The following is a 22,121-nucleotide window of genomic DNA, read 5'->3' on the forward strand; positions in this document are numbered from 1 at the left end:
GTCCTGAGAAAGGCTTACTGACTCCTAGAGACCTTACCTGAAAGTCAGATGACCACATACTCCCCCTCACAAGCGACCCATCTAGCTATGGAGCTTTGGGACCTAGGCTGGGAAGTCAGCAGCATAACAATGGGTTTGCATTTTGAATGTGTGAAAAGAAAGCGCCCCGGGTAGAACATTCTTTCACTAAGATGCGGTGATTCCCTGGCCAAGTGGTGTGCTCTCCAAGAAACACTGATGAAACATTGATCAGGTGTGTGGAGTTAAAGTCATGAAGCGCACCAAACCAACCTCGCTGCCGTAAGTTGATTCCTATTCTTAGCCACCTTGTAGGACAGTAAGAACTGCCCCATAGGGTTTCCAAAGCTGTAAATTTTTAAGAAGCAAACTCCTGCATCTTTTTTCCTAGGGGCAGCTGGTGGGTTTGAAGCACCGACCTTTTTTAACCGCTGCAGAGCTCCTTACGAAGAGCACACATGGACAGAAATAAGCCGGATAGAGGAGGCAGCATTCTGTAAGGCTTTCCTGATCTTCCCATTCTAAGCAGCAGAATCTTTCTAGCAAAAGCTAGATTGTCATTAGGTGTGGTCCAGTCAGTTCCAACTCATAGAGACCCTACGTATGACAGAATGAAACACTGCCTAGTCCTGCGCCATCCTCACAATCATTGTTATGCTTGAGCCCATTGTTGTAGCCACTGTGTCAATCCATCTTGTTGAGGGTCTTCCTTTTTTTCACTGACCCTTTACTTTACCAAGCATGACGTCCTTCTCCAGGGACTGATCTCTCCTGGTAACATATCCAAAGAACGTGAGACAAAGTCTCACCATTCTCATTTCTAAGGAGCATTTTGGTTGTACCTCTTCCAAGACAGGTTTGTTCATTCTTTTGGCAGTCCGTGGTATATTCAATATTCTTTGCCAACACCACACTTCCAAGCCGTCAATTCTTCTTCGGTCATCTTTATTCATCGTTCAGCTTTGGCAGGCATATGAGGTGGCTGAAAACGCCATGGCTTGGGTCAGGTGCACCTTAGTCTTCAAGGTAACATCTTTGCTGTTTAACACTTTAAAGAGGCCTTTTGTAGCAGATTTGCCCAATACAATGCGTCTTTTGATTTCTTAACTGCTGCTTCCATGGGTGTTGCTTGTGGATCTGGAAGCCAGACTGGTTCCACTATATTCAGATATTCATCAACAATGCATCAGAATACATTAAGAAGTTCTTTCAATTTGAGATTGCACGCAGAAATAACAGAAAGATGAACACATCTGTAGGGACAACAATGATTTGTGTTTTCCAAACTTATTTTTGTTTTCCTCCTGGGCATACAGGTAGGCTATGTCTCCCAGATTCAAATATGGTTAACTTGTGGTCATACAGTTGTATTTTGACCAGTCAAAAGTGGATGGAAATCATGAATGCCAGTTCCAAACGTAGGCATAACCCCTCCATGGGTTCATAGTCTCTTTTGTCCACCCTGGGGCCATACTTAAAGGTAGCTATATTATAAGAAGAGTGTGGGTTCCTGAGTGTGTGAGCATAGCACCCCACCAGTCACCCTGGACTGAGCTGTAGGAGAGCAACGATCCTCTTTTGGGTTAAGCTCCCAAGACCTGCAGTTGTGTGTTATAGGACTTTGTCTCCCACAGTAGTATGACACCTAGCCCAAGGCTGTTAAATTTGAGTTCTATTTCTATTATACTATAAAGTTCATGCAAACATAATTAAATATTATAGAGATGGATGGATGGATGGATGGATGGATGGATGGATGGATGGATGGATGGATGGATGGATGGATAGATGGATGTTGAGTCTACTCTGACTTATGGTAGCCTTAAGTACAACAGAATGAAACATTCCCTGGTCCTGTGTCATCCTCATGATCACTGGTATGCTAGAGTCCATGGTCGTGGCTTTTGTACCAAGGCACTTCATTTCACAGAGGGTCTCCTTCACCCTCATTGCCCCTCTACTTCACCAAACACGATGTACTCCTCCTGCGATCAACCTCCCCTGATGACATGTCCAAAGCAAACAAGTCAGACAATGCTCTGTTGTGATCCATAAGGTTTTCTATTGGCTAATTTTCAGAACTAGAGCAACAGGCCTTTCTTCCTAGTCTTTCTTAGTCTTGAAGCTCTACTGAAACCTGTCCACCTTGGGTGACCCTGCTGGCATTTGAAATACCAGTGGCAAAACTTCCAGCATCACAGCAACACTCAAGCCACCACAGTGCGACAAGCTGACAGATGGGTGGTTGGCATACTCTAGAGAGAGGTTCTAGTATTTATATCCAATCCATCTTTACTAAATAACTGGTGAAAATAAATCAGCGAGGTCTGCTGCATCATTATCTGTTCTGAGTTGAATAGGATTTCTCTTTTCCAAAATTTTCCACCATCTGCAGAATATTTCATTTGGGTTCCACATCCACCTGTGGGACACATAATTCTCTTGCAACTAGTTTCATAAAAGTGTTAGTCTCTCTCTGAACATGTTCAAAGTTTACTTTGGACACAGGGTGTTCAGCTGGTTTCTAAAAATGCCTCCAGACTTTGGGCTCTCTATATTCTTGTCAGAAGTTCTTTGTGGGAGTTAGAAAAATAGCCCTGTTAGAAGGTTGAGTGTATTTTCAAATTAGTTGCAGACAAGTTGGCTCCAACTCATGGTGATCCTATATACAACAGAATGAAACATTGCCTGGTCCTGTACCATCTTTACAATCATTGGTATGCTGGAGTCCCTCATTGCAGCCGGTGTGCATTTTGAGTTCCTTCCAACCTAGGAGGCTCATTTTCCAGCACTATATTGTACAATGTTCTTTTGTGATTGTTTCATAGGGTTTTCACTGGCTAATTTTTGAAAGCAGCTTACCAGGCCTTTCTTCCTGGTCTCTCTTAGTCTAGAGTTCAGCTGAACTTGTCCACTATAGGTGATCCTGATAGTATTTGAAATATCGGAGGCAGAGTCTCCAGCATCATAGCAAACATGCAAGCCACCACAGAACCGCAAACTGATAGACAGGTGATGTATATTCAAACTGCAGGTTATTTAAAGTCATAGTGCTTTTTGTCTTCAAATTATGCTAAAGGAATGGTATCTTTATTGTTTATTCGTTCTTGTTTTCTGCATAGAGTTTGGAGAAGATGATGGGAGATTCCATTTAGGCAGCTACCATTGCCTCAGGGACCTAGAGCTTGCTTTTATTTTTTAATGTATCAATTATGTATGTTAGTTATTGGTTATTCAGTAAAAAAAAATTTTATGTTTTCTTTTCCCCTCCAGACTTGACTGGCTGCATAAGGTGTGGAGCCCAGTGCAAAATGAAAAGGCAGGGCCATTGTTCAAGAAGTATTAAGAATTTTAAGATGATGATGATTGTTATTGGGTGCCATTGGGTTGATTTCAACTCATAAAGACACTGTGTGACAGACTAGAACTGCCCCCTAGGGGCATTGTGCAACCTTTACACAAACAGACTACTACACCTTTCTCCTGCAGAGCGGCTGGTGGGTTCGAACCGCTGACCTTTCAGTTAGCATCCAAGAACTTAATCACTGAGCCACCAGGGCCCCTTGGAGATGGTGATAAGCATTAAGCCAAGTGTGGGGCTCTGTGTTGCTCAAGTTAGACAGCTGTGAATCTGACCCTGCTTCAGTAGCTCAGCGTGTGTTAAGTAACCTGGTTCAGTAACTTCCTGTTAAAATACCTGTCACCTGGCAGGAAGGGGGAGAGGGAGAAGATGGCAGAAGGGAGGGGAAAGAAGGGAAGAGAAGAGGGAGAAAGTGTGTTTGAGACTTCGACTTAGGAGATTTGAGTTCTATCGCTAAATCTGTCTTGTATTTATAGTGTGACTTTGAGCAAATTACTTTATCTCTCTGTGTTTCTTTTTTCTTACGTGAAAAATGAAAGCTTTTACCTTGAATAGTGTTCCACAAACTATCATATGTATTACTGGTGGTATATGAATACATTTTTAATAGTGGTGTTAATTGCATTATTAAAAAAAAAATTCCAAAACATCAAAACTGTGTTTTTATGGATATTATTTCTTATATGTGGTTAAAGTGAGTAATTAAATACCATAAACAAGGCCAGTTTTTAAAAGAAACTATTAAAGCGTTGCCATGATGCTAGACAGGTTTCAGCAGAGCTTCCAGACTAAGATGGACTAGGAAGAAAGGCCTCGAGATCTGCTTCTGAAAATTGGCCAACAAAAAACCCATGGATCGCAATGACCTGGTCCTTTTGTGCTCACAGTTGCCATGAGTTGGGGGCTGACTTGCAGGCAACTAACAACAACAATTGAAGTGTTGCAAGTGTAGATGATACTTGGATCTGGTGAAAATCATGAGGCTGGTATAAAAGTTTCTAAATGCTGTGAGCCCCCAGCCACAGTGATCCCTGAGGACATTTTCAGTTCTTTTTATCATTGTGATTCTGTAATTGCATCCATTTATACAAAATGGTGACTATATATTTTTTTCTATTTTGAAAAAGAAACAGAGTTTTAAATATTTAATTAAAAGTCAACCTGTTCACACCTTCTAGAAAGACTGGTGGTGAAATGCATCTCATATTCCTAGTTCCCCCTTTAACCCAGTCTATTTAAGGATTCAGAACTGTACAGTGTCCTCACGTACACTCGATGCCATCTAGTGCTCGGTGCGAAACTAAGTCGGGCTTGGAAAACGCCACCCTTGTAAAGATGCTATCTCTGGTAACTTGACTTCAAGTCTTCTTGGCTGCAGTTCGTCATGTCTGCCATATCTGTCACTCCACAAGGTTCAAAATAAGCTGCGCTTGAAGGGGATAAAAATATGAGCTATGAAGCTGTGCATCTGTTAACCCGTCATGTGGATGTTATCCGCCAGGTCACACAAAAGTTCAGGATATAGTTGTGCAATACGGTAGCGCTGGCCAGACATGTTTATTAGTTTTTTTTTTTTTTTTTTTAAGAACTTCAGGATTTAAAACAGATAATGTAATCCCTTTGGTCAAACTGTATAGTATTTACAAAGATATTGTGTGGAATTTTAAGGAGACCCTAATGGAGTTACTGGGTGGAGCAAATGGTAAAGCTCTAGGCTACAATGAAAAGGTTGGCAGTTTTAAGTCCTCTCAGCGGTGCCTCGGAAGAAAGGCCTGATGACCTACTTCTGAAAGATCACAGCCATTGGAAACCCTGTGGAGCACAGTTCTACTATGAAACACATGGGGTCGCCATGAGTCAGAATCGACTGAGCAGCAACTGGTTTAATGGACGAATACCAGGAGAAATTTAGATCTCATTTTAGGCAGAGATTTTATATGTAATTTTTTAAATGAAATTTGATGGTAGGGAAGTTTTTTTGTTTTTTTTTTAATTTTCTTTCATCGAGACCGCTTGGACTCCACATGTCCATCTAGTATGTTAGGATAGAGTTAAGACACCTGTCTTAGCCAAGGAAGCCCCATGAGAGAGGTACCATTACCTCAGTGTCTCAGTGGACATTGTTGGCATCCCAGACTGTTTTGACATTTTAGTAATTTCCAAATATTTCTAGGTTACCACTACTGATCTGCTTATGCGTCAACTCTTGACCCTCTTGTTGTTGGATGCTGATTCTGACTCATAATGACCCATGTGACAGGGCAGAGCTGTCTCAAAGGGTTTTCTAGGCTGGTGCTGGTGGTGCAGTGGTTAAGCTTTCGACTGCTAACCAAAAGGTTGGCAATTCAAATCCACCATCTGCTCCTTGGAAACCCCATGGGGTAGTTCTGATCTGTCCTATAGTATCTTTATGAGTTGGAATTGACTCGACAGCAATGGGTTTGGTTTTGGAATCTGTGTGGGAGCAGATGGCCAATTTTTTCTCCCATGGAGCCAATGGGCAGGCTCTAACCGCCAGCATTTCCATTAGCTGCTGAGCGCTTAACCATTGTGCCACCAGGGCCCTTTCTTGACCCTTTTATCCAGTGAAAAATTGTTTACTCTTCACAGTGACAAAATGGGAGCTTTATTCCCAAACTTGTGGAAGAAAGGCCGGTTGATCTGCTCCTATAAAGATTACATTCAAGAAAACTCTCTGGAGCAGGTTTACTCTGTAACACACGGAGTTGCCATGAGTCAGAATCGACTTAACGGCAACAAGTTTGGTTTTCTTTTTTTCTTCCCAAACTAAAATGAAATTTGGAGTCAAAATGATTTGCTCTGTACTAAGTGAAAACAGTGAGTTGGCCATCTTTTCACCCCATTGTTATACTGTGTTTCCATTGTTTATTTTGGATGTATGTCAGTGTGTGGTTCTGATTGATTTTTGTTTGCATTGTTTAGGAAGAGGTAGCATATTATAGTGGAGGTCTTACACAGCTTATGGGAATGATTTCAAAAAAGGTTATGAAACATGTATCTCCCACTTGAGCAATAGTCCAGGGGAGCGATCACATATCGAAATGAAAACAAGAGGATGGTAATGCAGCAAGAAGTGTATGATTCAGTAACTCCACTCGGCTGCTTTATTGGCTAGGTAATGAGCCATGCTAGGGAATTCCAACCAAACATGAGTCAACACACTGCCAACTAACATTCACAATAACTGAGCTACGAGTTTAGAAAGCATTGGAAAGAGATGAACTGTTAAATTGCTCCTAGATTGGAAAGTGTCCCCAAGGTTCTTCTTCCCACCTCTACCTGGAGAGGGTGACCCAGGGTTTTTCAGAAAAGACATGGGACTCAAGTCTTCTCAAGGCTCTTCATCCTGGTCCATGAGTTTTTTTTTTTTTAATTGTGATTTAAGTGAAAGTTTACAGTTCTTGTTAGTTTCTCATACAAAAATTTATGCACACATTGTTATGTGACCCTAGTTGCTTTCCCTGTAATGTGACAGCACACTCCTCCTTTCCACCCTGGATTTCCTGCATCCATTCAACCAGGTGCCACACATTCTTTTTTTTTTTTTTCAAATGAGCATATTCAAAGCTGGCTGATGCAAATATGAGGCCCTGGAACATACAAGAAATTGCTTTTCTTCACTATATGCTTTCAATTTTTTTTTTTGAAATTAGTGTTTAATTACCTGCTGCCTCTCCGATGGTCAAGTTTCCTTCAGCATTCAGAGGAAGGGTTGGGAGAGAGATTTCCTTTGTGGTTTAATATAATTATTCATAATGACTACATATGGTCATTTTATAAGTTCCTAATTATTTTAAGTGATTGGTACATGGCCATTTGCATAGGCTGTTTAGCAGAACCCTCATTTTTTTTTTCATTTTATTGAATAACCTACATATAAATCACGGAATAGTCTCTAGGCATCTAAAGCAAGTGGGAAAAACCAAACACCCCCTGCCTGCCCCCATCATTCGTGGCTCCAATGTGTGCCTTCCAGAACGTGTAATGTAAATCATCACCACAACTTGGATTCAGTGCTCTTCAAAGGAACGGGTGGTTGAGATAGGGAAACGTGGTTTAATATTTTTCTTTCAGTGGCAGATGGTACGTGATTTTATTTGTTGGATGCACTGCTGTCCAAGGGAATTGTCGAGGGCTTTTTAACCCCCTCTTTTGAAAACAAGAGAGGGATGGAGAACTTCTGGTCCAACCCATTCATTTTACAGATGAGCAAACTGAGACCCCAAATACGGAGTAATTTCCCCTAAATTGCTAGCTTTTAGACAAAGTCCGGGCTAAACGCTGTCATCTCCTGGCAGTCAACCTAATTCTTTTTTCTTCATACTGCACACTTTCTCTTGAGAGGTGACATGATATATGTCACTTTAAAACAATGGGATTCCATTTCTGGTTATATTTTACCTACTTTCCACTGAGTTGCTAACCAAAAGGTCAGCGGTTCTAGTCTAACAGCTGCTCTGCAGAAGAAAGATGTGATGATCTGCTTTCATAAAGATTTCAGCCTTGGAAACCCTATGGGGCAGTTCTACTCTGTCCTATAGGGTCACTATGAGTTGGAATTGATTCGATGGCAGTGGGTTTTTCCACCTCTGAAAGCCAAGTGTTATCAATTAGCAGTAAGGGCCAGGTATCCTAGCTGGATATAATTTGTGCCTTCTAGGTTACACACAGGAGAAGATGTGGCAATCTGTAATCCGTAAAGATTATAGCCTTGGAAACCCTGTGGGGCAGTTCTACTTTGTCCTGTAGGGTCACTATGAGTCAGAATGGACTCAACAGCAGTGGGGTAGGTTATACACTTGTATCCACATACTACCTACATTTGTTGAACTTGCACCGTCACGTGGGCAGAAGGGGCCTTTGAATGCTCATCTAATTCAGGATTTCCCGGCACCGACTTGAGGGCTGGTGATATACTATCACACTTTCCCACAGTCCACAACACAGTAAAGCAAAAAAAAAAACAAAACTGTAGGGTGGGAGTTTAGTCCTCAAGTTAAATTAATTCCATTTTTGAGTTTAATCTTTATGAACTGACGGTGAGTAAAGATGGTGGCCGTTGCTTTTTAATCCTCATGGGAAAGCAAGGAGTGGTACACACATGTAAACCTCTCCCCACAATTACCCCAACCCTCCTGTTGCCTTCTTTTATGTTCGTATATGTTATTAATGTGTTTGCTTGTCCAGTGAAATCCAAAAATAGGAAACTGCTAGGATAAGGGGTTGTTGTTGTTGTTAGGTGCCATCGAGTTGGCTCCAACTCATAGCGACCCTATGCACAACACAATAAAACATTGCCCGGTCCTGTGCCATCCTCACGATTGTTGCTACGCTTGAGCCCATTGTTGCAGCCACTGAGTCAGTCCATCTTGTTGAGGGTCTTCCTCTTTTTTGCTGACCCTCCACTTTACCCAGAACAATGGGTTATGTTCCAGGAAACTGTACTTTAAAAATGACATGTTTACCACAGTCATTTTCTGGACAAACCAAGAAATAGAAAATTGAACCCAATTCCTTGACATAAACAAACACCACCCACCTACCTCCTCCAGATCAGCACTCGCTCCTGCTCTTGGTCATTTCCCACTGTTGAGAAATTACTCTTTTCTTCCACTGTAAATAACTGAATAGATGTTGTCTACTAATTCACTACCTAATTGTTCATCTGTCTACTTCATTCTAACTCTGTCCACCTCTATCATAGATTTTCCACAAAGGAGCTCTCTCTGTCTTTAAAAATTATGTATTGTAATTCTTAAACACATACTGATTTTACTAAGGGGCTACAGATTCTTATATGATGAATCTCCTCACCCAAACACACATTTATGATCATAAATGCTCCATGGAAGTGTGCCCGCATATACCTTCAAACTTCATATCTATCCCTTAGCCATAAATGCCAACGTTCTTTCACTGATGACTTTTGGGGAATCATAGGGAAAAGAAGATATGTTGTAGAGCTACCATTTGTGTTGTCATTTGGTAAATGGACCTAGATCTCCATCTGTACTCCCCCCATCCTCCAATCTCAAGTTGGAGATCTTTGGCTGGTTGGAGGGATAAAACAGGGCACCACATGGCAGGCAAACATGAGAAGCTATGTGCAACCTATATAAACATCAGAAAGTCTGAGATGCGACAGTGAAGGACATAAATAAACACATTGGATCCGTTCAAAAGTAGAAGACTGTCGTTCATTGTGTTAGCACTTGCTATGGACTGAATTGTGTCCCCTAAGAATATGTATTATGGGTTTTATTTGTTATGTTAATGAGGCAGTATTAGTGTAGGTTGGTTCTTGAGTCAATCTCTTTTGAGATATAAAAGGAGCAGATTAAGCAAACAGAGAAGGGGAGGATAGATGCTGTGCCACATGAAGCTCACCAAGGAACAGAAGCTCAAAAGACACAAGGACCTTCCTCCAGAGCCAACAGAGGGAGAAAGCCTTCCCCTAGAGCACGCACCCTGAATTTGGACTTCTAGCTTCCTGTGAGAAAATAAGTTTCTGTTTGTTAAAGCCACCCACCTGCGGTGTTTCTATTATAGGAGCACCAGATAATTAAGATTCCACTCTACAAGATTGGCAGCAACCGTAGAAGCTTTTGGTACCAGGAACAAGCCTGAGCCACCCATATCTGCCAAGGTATCCCTGTTCAACTTAGGAGTGCCTTTGATAGACATTGTTACCAGCCCATACCCACCCCACCAGCCTTGTCATTGGGATCCTGGGTGTATCTCAAAGAACTCTCTGAGCTTAAAGTTTAATAAAAAATTAATGTGGGAAAATGTAAAAAGTGTTCTGAGGCATGAGAGTGAAGAGAAAGCAGCTTTATTCTTAATGAAGAATGGCAGGGAGGTGAAACCATTAAAATATATAACATATACCATTTCCCCCAACAAAAACTTCCTGTGTTTCCGGTTTCAAGCTCCCCTGGTGTGATGCAGTTACTACGTACATTACATTATTGTTGTTGTTAGTTGTCTTTGAGTTGGTTCTGACTCATGGTGACTGTTTTTATGTTGTTGTTACGTTGTTATTATGGTTGGGTGCCATCAAGTCAGTTCCGACTCATAGCCATCCTATGTACAACAGAACAAAGTACTGCCCGGTCCTGCTGCATCCTCACCGTTGTTGCTGTGTTTGAGCTCATTGTTGCAGCTACTGTGCCAATCCATCTTGTTGAAGGTCTTCCTCTTTTTTGCTGACCCCCTGCTTTACCGAGCATGATGTCCTTCTCCAGGAATTGGTCCCTCCTGATAACATGTCCAAAGTATGTGAGACAAAGTCTCGCCATCCTCAGTTCTGAGGAGCAGTCTGGCTATACTTCTTCCAAGATAGATTTGTTCATTCTTTTGGTAGTCATTGTATATTCAATGTTCTTTGCCAACACCATAATTCAAAGGCATCGGTTCTTCTTTGGTCTTTCTTATTATTTGTCCAGGTTTCCCACGCATATGAGGTGATTGAAAATGTCATGACTTGGGTCAGGCACATCTTAGTCCTCGAAGTGACATCTTTGTTTTTTAAACAGGACTTTTGTAACAGATTTGCCCAGTGTAACGTGTATTTGATTTCTTGACTGATGCTTCCATGAGCATTGACTGTGGATCCAAGTAAAATAAAATCCTTGATGGCTTCAGGGTTTTCTCAGTTAATCATGATGTCGCTTATTGGTGCAGTTGCAAGGATTTTTGTTTTCTTTTTGGTGAGTTGTAATCCATACCAAAGGCTGGAAGTCTTTGATCTCTATCAGTATTTCAAGTCCTCTTCAATTTTAGCAAGTAAAGTTGTGTCATCTGCATATCACAGGTTGTTAATGAGCCTTCCTCCAATCCTGATGCCACATTCTTCCCCATATAGTCCAGCTTCTCAGATTATTTGCTCAGCATATACATTAAATAAGTATGGTGAAAGGATACACCCCTGATGCACACCTTTCCTGATTTAAACCACAGAGTATCCACTCATGGTGACCTCTTGTCTAATTGAACAAGATGTTGCCTGGTCCCGTGCCATCTTTATGATTGTTGGTATGCTTGGGTCCATTGTTGCAGCCACTGTCTGTTTTAAGTACCTTCCAACCTATGGGGCTCATCTTCCAGCACTGTTTTGTACAATGTTCTGATCCATAGTGGTTTTCATTGGCAAATTCCCAGAAGTAGATCACCGAGCTTTTCATCCTAGTTCATCTTAGGCTGGAAGCTCCATTGAAGCCTGTTTAGCAACATACAAGCCTCCACTGACAGGTAGTATGGCTGCACATGAGGTCCATTGGCCGGGAATCACACACGGGTCTCCAGCACAGAAGGTGAGGATTGAACTGCTAAACCACCAATGCCTCGCCTGGCACATACTAAGGACTTAATGTATATCATGTCTCCTGATCATCATCACCATCAACCAAAGCAGGGCTTCCCTAAGCCTGTTCCTCTGGCCATGTGCATAAGAACCAGTGGGGATGCTTGCTGGAAAGAAAGCTTCCTTGGTCCTTCTCTGTACTTCCTGAGCTTCCATGGACTGTACCTAGGTATCTGCACTTTTACTAAACTCCCTAAAAATTAAAGTTTGAGAATGGATGAACTTGGAAAAAGGGGGAACATTCAGAGATAAAGGAAGCGGAGGCTGTCACCAGGTGGTCCTGTTTAATAGACGAGGAGAGACAGAGAGCCGCTGTATTGGTTAATTCAGAGTGGCAGGGTGCTGAAACATTGTCTAATTCCGAAGCAGCAACAACTCCAGACCCCTGATGCTTAAATAGGAAACCCAGATAGCACCCCTAATTCTAACTGCAGCCCTGCTAACCAAGATAACAGCTGCCTCCATTCCAAGACACATGGTATCTCTCCTTGGTTGACGAGCGCCCTTTGTTTCTGTGGCCAGAACGAATGTGCTACTCTGGCTTTCATTCTGCACGTTTAACTAATTAAATTGTACGTGTGAACTAAAATATTTATATGTGCAAGATAATGAAAATCATCCATGATAAATAGGCCAAATGGAGTAAAAGTAAAGTCGATTTAGTGGCCCCAGAGTTTATTGAACATCTGTGATTAGATTGCGGTCCCTTGGATGCTTTGGGGGCTGTAATTCAATCTGGGGTTTGAAATGGTGACTCCCCTTATCTGTAAAGGTTTAGGGGGAGGAGGGGAAACTGCTCCTCTTAATATCTCAAGTATTAAAGGGCCATTTGTTAAGTCTTAGGGTGGGAGAGCAGGCTTTTAACTAGGAAAAGAAGAATGAGCTCATTTCGATGCCATCCTTGCTGTGTGTGGGGGTGGGGGGACAAGGGGGTGTGAGGCTGGTTCCATTTGGGAACACACAGTCTAACATAGGAGTGTGGAGGTGGAGTAGGGTGACTAAGCATCCCAGTTTGCCTGAGATGTCATGGTTTTGGGGTCCCTGGGTGGTGCCAAATGGTAAATGTGCTCAGCTGGTAACGGAAAGGTTGGAAGTTCACGTCCACTGATGGGGGCCTCGGAAAAAAGCCCTGGTTATCTACTGCTGAAAAATCAGCCGTTGAAAATCCAATGGTACGGTTCTACTCTGGCACGCATGGGGTCACCACAGGTAAAGATCGACTCATTGGCAACTGTCACTTGTCATGGTTTAACATTAAAAACTCGCTATTCCAGAAAACCCCCTGTCCTGGGCAAACCAGGGTATCTGGCCAGTCTAAAAGTCAGGGAGAAGTATAGTTTCGTTCTTCATGCAATAATGTAAGGAAGTGGTTCCTATACTCTAGTAAAGTATTTCTCAAACATGAATGTGCATAGGCGTTACCTGGGGGTCTTATTAAAAGCATAGTCTGATTTAGTACATTTAGGGTAGAGCTAAGGAGCCCTGGTGGCACAACAATTAAGTGCTCGGCTGCTAACCAAAAGGTTGGCTACTTGAATCCACCCAGTGGCTCTGTGGGAGAAAGACCTAGCAATCTGCTGCAGTAAAGATTACAGCCAAGAAAACCCTATGGGACATTTCTACTCTGTCACATGGGGTCGCTGTAAGTCGAAATCAGCTCAACAGCCCTTAACAGCAACAACAACAGGGTGGAGCTGGGAAGCAGTGGTGGTTCTGTGGAAGAATTCTCACTTCCCATACCGGAGACACAGGTTCGATTCCCAGCCGATGCACCTCATACACAGCTACAACCCCCCCGTCATTGGAGGCTTGTGTGTTGCTAGGAAGCTGAAGAGGTTTCAGTGGAGCTTCCAGGCTAAGACTAGGAAGAAAGGCTTGGTGATCTACTTCTGAAAATCAGCCAGTAAAATCTCTGTGCATTACATTGGTCCCATCTACAATTAATCGCTGGGATGGTGCGAGACCAGGCAGCATTTTGTTCCACTGGGCGTGTGGTCGCCACGATTCTGTGGCAGCTGACAATAACAGCAAGGGTGGAGCGGATAACCTGCATTTCTAACAAGCTTCCAGGTGAAGCCTAAGCTGACAATCCATGCAGGAAACCGTAAATAATAAGTTTCTAGAAGGCATGATAATCACAATCACATTGCAAGCTTGTTAAAGGACGACTTCATAATACCCTCTTATTCTAATTCTTCCCCATTTTTTCCCTTTCTCCCCTGTAATGTTGCCTTTTAACCAAGCACCCTGGTTGGCCCATGGACCATATGGCTTTAAGGAAAAAGATTGTCTTTACCTTTTGGATAAAGTCCTCAGTAATGATTTCTTCCCTATAAATGGAACACCAAACAAGGGGACTTCATCTTCTTAAGGTTATTTTGCCTTCAAGTAGGAAGTTATTTAATTTCTTGAAGTGGAAATCTTGAAAATAATTCTCTTATCAGTCTTGCCCCTGTTTGAGAGTCTCTCAAGGGTGTCTGACAACAGTGTGGGCAATAGATAAATATTTGTGGAATAGGTGAAAAAGTGAGTGACTCATCTAGAACACTGTGCATGGAAATCACAGGGGAATCTTGTTAAAAATGTAGATTCTGACTCCGTAAGTCCAGGGATTCTCCTGATATTTGTTGTTGTTTTTGTTAGACGCCATCTAATTGCCTAGGAGTCCTGGCAGCCTCATGTACAACAGAACAAAATGTTGCCTAGTCCTGAGCCATCTTCATGATCGTTGGTATGCTGAACAGTTTTCAGTGGCTGATTTTTCAAAATTAGATCACCAGGCCTTTTTACCTAAGAGCTTCTGGGTGGATTTGAACCTCCAACCTTTAACAGTTTTGGGAATCTAAAGCGCTGCCCATTAACGTATAGCATCTCTTTAAGAGTCCATCCAGCTTGTCCCTCCTTAATATCCCCCACAGTCTTTACTTCTCCCATCAAAACATTTTTTTCCTCCACCATCGTCTACTAAGCCTCCAACACCCAAGTCATGGAAGTTCTTTTTCCTTCTCTTCCTCGTTGCCCTTAGCTTCTATTCTATCTTTTGTTTCCTGCCAGTAAACCTTAACTCTTTGCAACATAACTCCCTTGTCTTCTCTTTTCCAGTTTTATCTTTTTTACCCATCACCCTAATTCTCAGCCACAAAAAGTCCAGAAACCAAACTGAAAAAGATGAGTTACCTTCGGGGAGCTAAAAAACAAACAAACAAACAAAAAACCCAGTGCCGTCGTTCGGTGAGCTAGAGAGAGGAAAACTATAAATATTCACATCTAGTTATATTCCTCTGCTGCAACTATGCGAAGTATCACCCAGTAGGTTGGAGAAGCATATTGCTCACAAAGATGACCTATCCAAGAACCAGCGAGAATATTTGGATGATTTAAAATAGAATCATCTAGAATAGGAATTACTGTAGAACAGTCACAGGCAACAATATAAGAGAATAATTAACAAGGTAATTAATTGAATGCTGTTCTATAGCTAGTATTTGTTTGGAAGATGTTCAAGCAGTAGATTTTTGGTTTGTTTTTTTTTCTGGAAAGTCATTATACAGCTTTATACAAACCTGGTGATGTTAAATACCAGGTTTGTATCCAGAAAACATTGTTTTGAGAGATAGAATAGAATGGGAAACTGTCCTATAATAAGGAAAAGCTATAGAGATTATCATGTTCTGAGAAAATGCATTTGCGTTCTTTTCAAATTCATATATTTACTTTAGCTAATATTGTTAAATAATTTCTAAAAGAATCTTTGCTGGGCCTCTTCTGATAAGTAAATGAAACCGTTTGTATGTGTTCACCATCTCAGGTGGATAATCTTTGAGGGAAAAAAAGGCTTGTTCCTTGCGAACTTCTCACACCAAGAGTTTGTTTGTCATATTCATTATTCATATATAATGCCAAATTTGTTTTACCATATGTGATAAAATGGTGACGTTTATATTGAGATTACATGGTTTTATTTATATTACCAGTGGAACATCTTTCTAAACTTATGACTGTGATGTTGTCTTTACGTCCATATCCATTTATGGTTGTTAGGTGCCATCTAATTGGTCCCAACTCGTAGCAACCCTATGTACAGCAAAGCGAAGCCCTGCCCATTCCCGTGCCATCCTCACAATCGTTGCTATATTTGGGCCCATTGTTCCAGCCACTGTATCAATCCAACTCATTAAGGGTCTTCCTATTTTTACTGACCCTCTACTTTACCAAGAATGATGTCCTTCTCCAGGATTGGTCCCTCTTGATAACATGTCCAAAGTGCGTGAGAAAAAGTCTTGATATCGTCACTTGTAAGGAGCATTCTGGTTATACTTCTTCCAAGACAGACCAAACTTCATCAGTAAGTGCTTCAAGTCTTCTTCACTTCCAGCAAGCAGGGTTGTGTCATCTCCATATCCCAGGTTGTTAATGAGCCTTCCTCCAATTCTGATGCCACATTCTTCTTTATGTAGTCCATTTTCTGGTATTATGTGCTCTGCATACACATTGTGTAAGTATGGTGAAAGTATACAACCCTGGTGCACACCTTTTCCAATTTTAAACCATGTAGTATCCCCTTATTTTGTTCAAACAACTGCCTCTTGGTCCATAAGCCAAAGCCAAAGCAAACCCCTTGCTGTCAAGTCGATTTTGACTCCTGGCAACCCTATTGGATGAGAGTAGAACTGCCCCATAGGGTTTCCAAGGAGTGGCTGATGAATTCAAACTGCCAATCTTTTGATTAACAGATGAGCTCTTAGCAACTGCACCGCCAGGGCTCCCTTGGTCCATACCCATATCCGTATCCAAATCCCAGGTTTTTCTCACTCTAAAACCCATTCTCTTTCCCTTCTATGTTGGAGAGCAGTGATTCAGCCCAGAAGGCAGAGTCTAGTAAGTTTCCACAGATCCAAGACATTATTGTACATCAAGCCTTACACCAGAAGTGGCATACACCTTGGCACAGAATTGCTAACCCATCGGAAGTCCTTAGGAACACAGCACAGAGCAAATTGAAATCTGAGTTCAGATGAGTCTTTGTAGAGCTTTAGAAAAGGAGTTTTGCATTGTCTCTGAATTGGTCATTCTCAGCGACAGAGTCATTTACGAGATGGGGGCAATCATAGAAAGCAGTGGCTTTTAAAAAAACACTTTAGCTGCCAAAAATCTCATTCCAATTCTCTGGAAGAGTGCTGTTGTACCAAGTGTAATTCATTGGCCCAGTGCCTTTCTGGAAGTTGTGAAATTGGAGAGAGTTGCTTTTGTCCAAATGAATAAACACCACCAAGATGAGTTGGCTGGCTTGTTGTGGGTTGAGCCTGATATGAGCAGACATCTACAGCTTCTTCTCATGGGCGTACGTCTGTCTCTCTGACTTTCTGTCTGTCTCCCTCCTTTACACACACACACACGCACACACACACACACACAGACCTTTTTCTTTTAATAACAAAATAAGCTCAGCTCTGAGGGGTCCCAGGAAAGAAATGGGTGTCTGTCTTCTCTTCTTTGACAACAAGGATGGTGATCATCAAATGTGCCTTTTGGGAGCATAACTAGGGATTATGTATCACTCTCATTGGTTTACATATGTTTGCCTGTGCAGCTTGGAGTGGACGTTTATTGTTTTTACCATTCTAGAACATAACCTCGCCCTGTCCCCCCTCCCTCCCAGCCTTTGTTTATTTTGGAGAAGTGGCCTCTCCACCACATTGTGTGTCGGTTGGGCCCCATCAAGGAAGGTGTCCTAAAGGGGGAACAAGATGGCAGAGACCCATGCAGGCAGCTTCTGTGCATTCTTGGCTCCCCTTGGCCAAGTGCAGTGAGGACATAAGCTCAGGTTGATGAGTTGTACTCTCTGTCCTGGGACTTTGACCCTTTCAAAGAATGATAAAGGATAAAGGAAAAAATGAAAAAAAGAAATAATGGCCCAGACTGGTTAGATTTCCTCCCTAAAGTTACCCAGCAAATTATTAATCGGCTTAGATAGTAACACTCTTATCTTGGCTCTGGCAATGTTTGAGGTCCGGTTCAGTGATCTACACAAGGGGAAATTAGATTCAAACAAAAAACAACTTGCCCTGGAGTGAAAAGCAGATGCACAATTTCTCTCATTTGTCCCTATTTTATTTAATAGCCCACCTAGGGAGCTTATTTAAAACTACAGCAACACAACAACACACCCAGCCAGCTGACATTACGAGCTCTCCGTTGAATGATCATCATCGTCATTATTATTATTTTCTCATGTGATATAACAACACAGAAGGAAAACCCGGGGAGGAATCGAAAAGAGAAGCGTCAGAAATGTCCTTTTCTAGTCTTCCAACTTTAAACAAGAAAGGCCACTAAGATGTAGTTTGTAGGCAGATTCTGAGTGCTTTTACTTACTGGCATTTTTTATTTTTTTTGTTTCTGGGACACTGTTTTCCATCCATTCATCGAATTAGTGTCTCTCGAATACCTACTGCGCGTCAGGCCTGATGCTGGGTGCTCGGAGCTGACTAGTGAGTAAGGCAGACCTGTCTCTATCTCCGTGGAGTTTAGAGCCTAGTGGGAAGAGACAGACATTAATGAAAAACAATAACTCAATCACTGCAATCTTCAATGAACGCTGTGAGGTCCAGGGGAATCCCTAGATTGTGCAGATGGTTAGCAAGCTGTACTATTAACAGAAATGTTGGAGGTTCAAGTGCACCCCACAGTGGCTCAGAAGGAAGGCCTGGTGATCTAAAAAAAAAAAAAACCAAAACTCAGCCCGTGAGTGAGTCCAGGGTGACAAACAACAACAGGAATCCACACATTACCTCGTTCAACCCTCCTAATGCTATTCTTATTTTACAAATTAGTAAACTGAGTATTGGAGACATTCAGTGACATGCTCAAGGCTACCCACTTATAACTTCCCAGAGCCAAGGTTCAAATGCAGATCTGACTCCAGAACACAACTCTTAACCATCCCACTTGACATCGTCTGGTGCTAGGCAAAAACTCTGCAGTTCTTTGCAGCCAAACCTCATTCTATTTCTAACGATCTAATATTCTGCTCTTAGGAATAACTTCCGGGGGGAGGGGGGAAATAACTCTCACCAAATTTGTCAATGCTGTTTCTATGCCGACGGTATAATCAGGAAAACAATTTCACTCCATTAATGCAAAGGGCCGTGTTCAACCTTCACTAGTAAAATGCTTGCTTGGGGACCTTGAGATCTATAATGGTAGCAGTATTGAGATTGGGAAATACTTACGAGAAGAGCCCCTTTCTGGATACTGTACGCTTTTTAAAAGAATCATGACGTCTCTGCCCATTGGAAAAGCCTTCTGGATGAAAGTCAGTCTTGAGTTTTGGTGTCCTAAGATTGACTTGAGTTTGTTTTTGTTACGTGCTATTGAGTACCTTTCAACTCATAGCGAGACCCCATGTGCCCCATAGGATTTTCTAGGCTGTAATCTTTATTAATCTTTAATGAAGCAGATCAACAGGTCTTTCTCCTGCAGAGTTGCTGGGTGGGTTTGAACAACCAACTTTTTGGTTAGCAGATGTGTGCTACTGGTCTCAGTTTTATCTTCACACAGTTTTGCACATCAGCGTACTGGACTTCATATCTAGGTGGCTGTGGAAGTCCTGGCCCTTAGGAAGAAAGCTTGGTCATGGCAGCTTGCATACTACTGAGCAGGGGCTGACCCTTGACTGTACCTGTGACCCATCAGACTTTCCCCAGGAGTGGATGCAAGGAACTTTGTTCTCGGAGATTTTAAGGTCAAAGCAGACACCTGAGTCATGTATTTCTGACCACCTTCATCTGTCGTAACTTCGAATGCACTTAACCAGAACGTCTCTTTCGTGTGAGAGGATTCTGCTACAGGTGTCACTCTTTTTTAGTGTCTCATGATGGAAATAATTTAGTTTTAAAACTTACTTTGAAACAATTGCCCTGAGATAATCTTTAAACCTTAAATGGTAAACCAAAAATATTCCCTGAAGTCTTCCTAAAACCAAACGGTAGATTAGCTTCACTAGTAAAGAATGCCTGCCTTGAGCATTGCGCTCTTTTAAGATCTATCTATATGGGATCAAACTGACAACAGCAACTTGAAAGATGAGACAGGGAACTTAGGAGGCAGTGAGTTTATGTTAACGGGGGAGGAACAACTTGGAAAAAGAGGATGAGAATGGTTGTACAACTTGAAGTATGTAAGCAGTGACATTGCATTGTACCTGTAGAGATTATTGAATGAGTGTATGTTTTGCTGTGTATATTCTCAAGAACGGCAAATAAAATAAATCATAGAAAAGAACAAAAACCCTGTGGAGCTCAGTTCTACTCTAACACACACAGGGCTGCCGTGAGTTGGAATGTACTTGACTGCAAAAAAAAAAAAAAAAAAACCTTAGTTTGGAATAGACACCACTGAAATGAAATTGTGTGCTTTACACACCTCTCCATTGTGTGAGACTTTTTATTTCTGAAGTTCATTTCTGGCTCCAGAAATACTGTTATTGACTGTAACTTGAGCATGCATAGAGCACACTTTGAGTGTGATTCACATCCGACAATAGGCGCTGTGCCCTGCGTGAAGCCTTGCCTTATATCCCATTCTTGCACCGTCTCCTGAAAAAAAGCAACTGTGTCCTTCAAATGACCATTAGAATTAGATGACCTGGTTTTAAATCCAGCTCTGCCACCCTCAAGCTAAATGAACTGTATAGTTGCTAAACGTTTTGTGTGTGATTTCTGATCTCTAAAATGGGAATAAAAATATCGTGAGCATCATGGTATATGTGGATTGCCGTTTCTGCTTGCTCGTCCCGCCCTGTATTTATGTCCTTTGCTGTGTAACTTTACAGTTCTTCCCTCTAGACTAGCAGGAGTATATTTACTGTGGATGCTGGACTTGCTCACGTGACTTCATCGGATGAATGAGATGTTAGCAGGCCTGAGGTAAGCAGAGGCACCGGAAGTGCTTGTGCAGTTGAGTTCACGCTCATGTGCTTCCTTCCTTACCATGGGAATGGTCTCTAAACAGTACACACATCTGTCAGGTGTTTTTGTACTGTGTTGCTGTATTTCAAATACTATCAGGGTCATCCAAGGTGGACAGGTTTCAGCAGAGCCTCTAGACTAAAAGAGACTAGGAAGAAATGCCTGGTGATCTAATGTGAAAATCAGCCAATGGAAACCTTATGGAGCACAGACTATTGTCCAGTACAGTGCTGGAAGATGAGCCCTTTTAGGTTGGAATCCCCCCCCCCCACCTCCTTTTTTAAAAATTCCTATGGCTCTCTCCTTTTACTTCTGTTATGGTGTGTATCTTTGGGCATCTGTGATGGATAGCTATTTGCTTTTCACTCTCAGCTTTTATTTTCCCTTCTTCGAGGGAAGAACCTCTTTTTTTTTCCCTGAAGAACTCCTCTCCCCCATTCTTGGCCTGCAACATCAGGTAGGATAAACTCTCCAGGCTTCAGGATGAGCTTGTGGGCCAGCCTGGCCATCCACTCACTAGCTACTATCCTCCTGGCCTCCTTGATCTGCTCAGGGATAGGGAAGTGACCCACGTCTGTCCAATGAGATCAAATCTCAGGATTTACAAGGACCTGCTGGGAAAGGGAGACTTTATTTCCTCTGGGGATGCTGAGCCAGACATGCTGAGCTGCAGGATCTAACTCTGCAATTCCTGGTAGCTGCCTCTCCACGCGGTAAGAGGCACCTACCTGAAAACCATGTCAACACAGAGGTAAACAGAGCTGAGAGCTGGAGATAGGCATACCCTCAACAGCCTTGTGTAAGCAACTTGAATCAGCTCTATCCGTATCTAGACACAAGTAGACTTCCAGGTTCATAGTACAACAAATTCCATTTTGGGAGTTCCATTTATATTGGGTATTTGTTCCTTGCCCACTTAAGAGTCTAGACTAACATTTTATTCGTCCGTATCGAAATTGTTTTCCTTCTTGTAGTTGGCGATTCTGCCTCATTTGTCTTTGAGCCCCCAGTAGAAATGGCATAGTCCCTTCTACATAGCAGGTTCTCACTTACATTTGAATTATTGATTAAATGAATAAATATATTGGCTCTAGAGTGGAGATACACACACATACACACACATACACACTTAACATGTATGTAGGCTTTAAGTTTGAAAGACATTAAATTTAGAAATCCAAAGGTGTAGTATAGCAGGTAAAAAAATTGATTTCAAAGAGGTAAACTTATTTGCTTTAAGACACAAGAAAATACATGAAGTGTCAGGGTTCAAATCCTCTGACTCTAGCCTGTTGTTGTTGTTCGATGCTGTGGAGTCAATTCCAACTTAGTGACCCCAAGTGACAGAGTAGAACTACCCATAGGGTTTTCTGGGTTGTAATCTTTACTG

Source organism: Loxodonta africana, chromosome 12 (assembly GCF_030014295.1).
Source record: "Loxodonta africana isolate mLoxAfr1 chromosome 12, mLoxAfr1.hap2, whole genome shotgun sequence".
In the NCBI taxonomy this organism is placed as follows: Eukaryota; Metazoa; Chordata; class Mammalia; order Proboscidea; family Elephantidae; genus Loxodonta; species Loxodonta africana.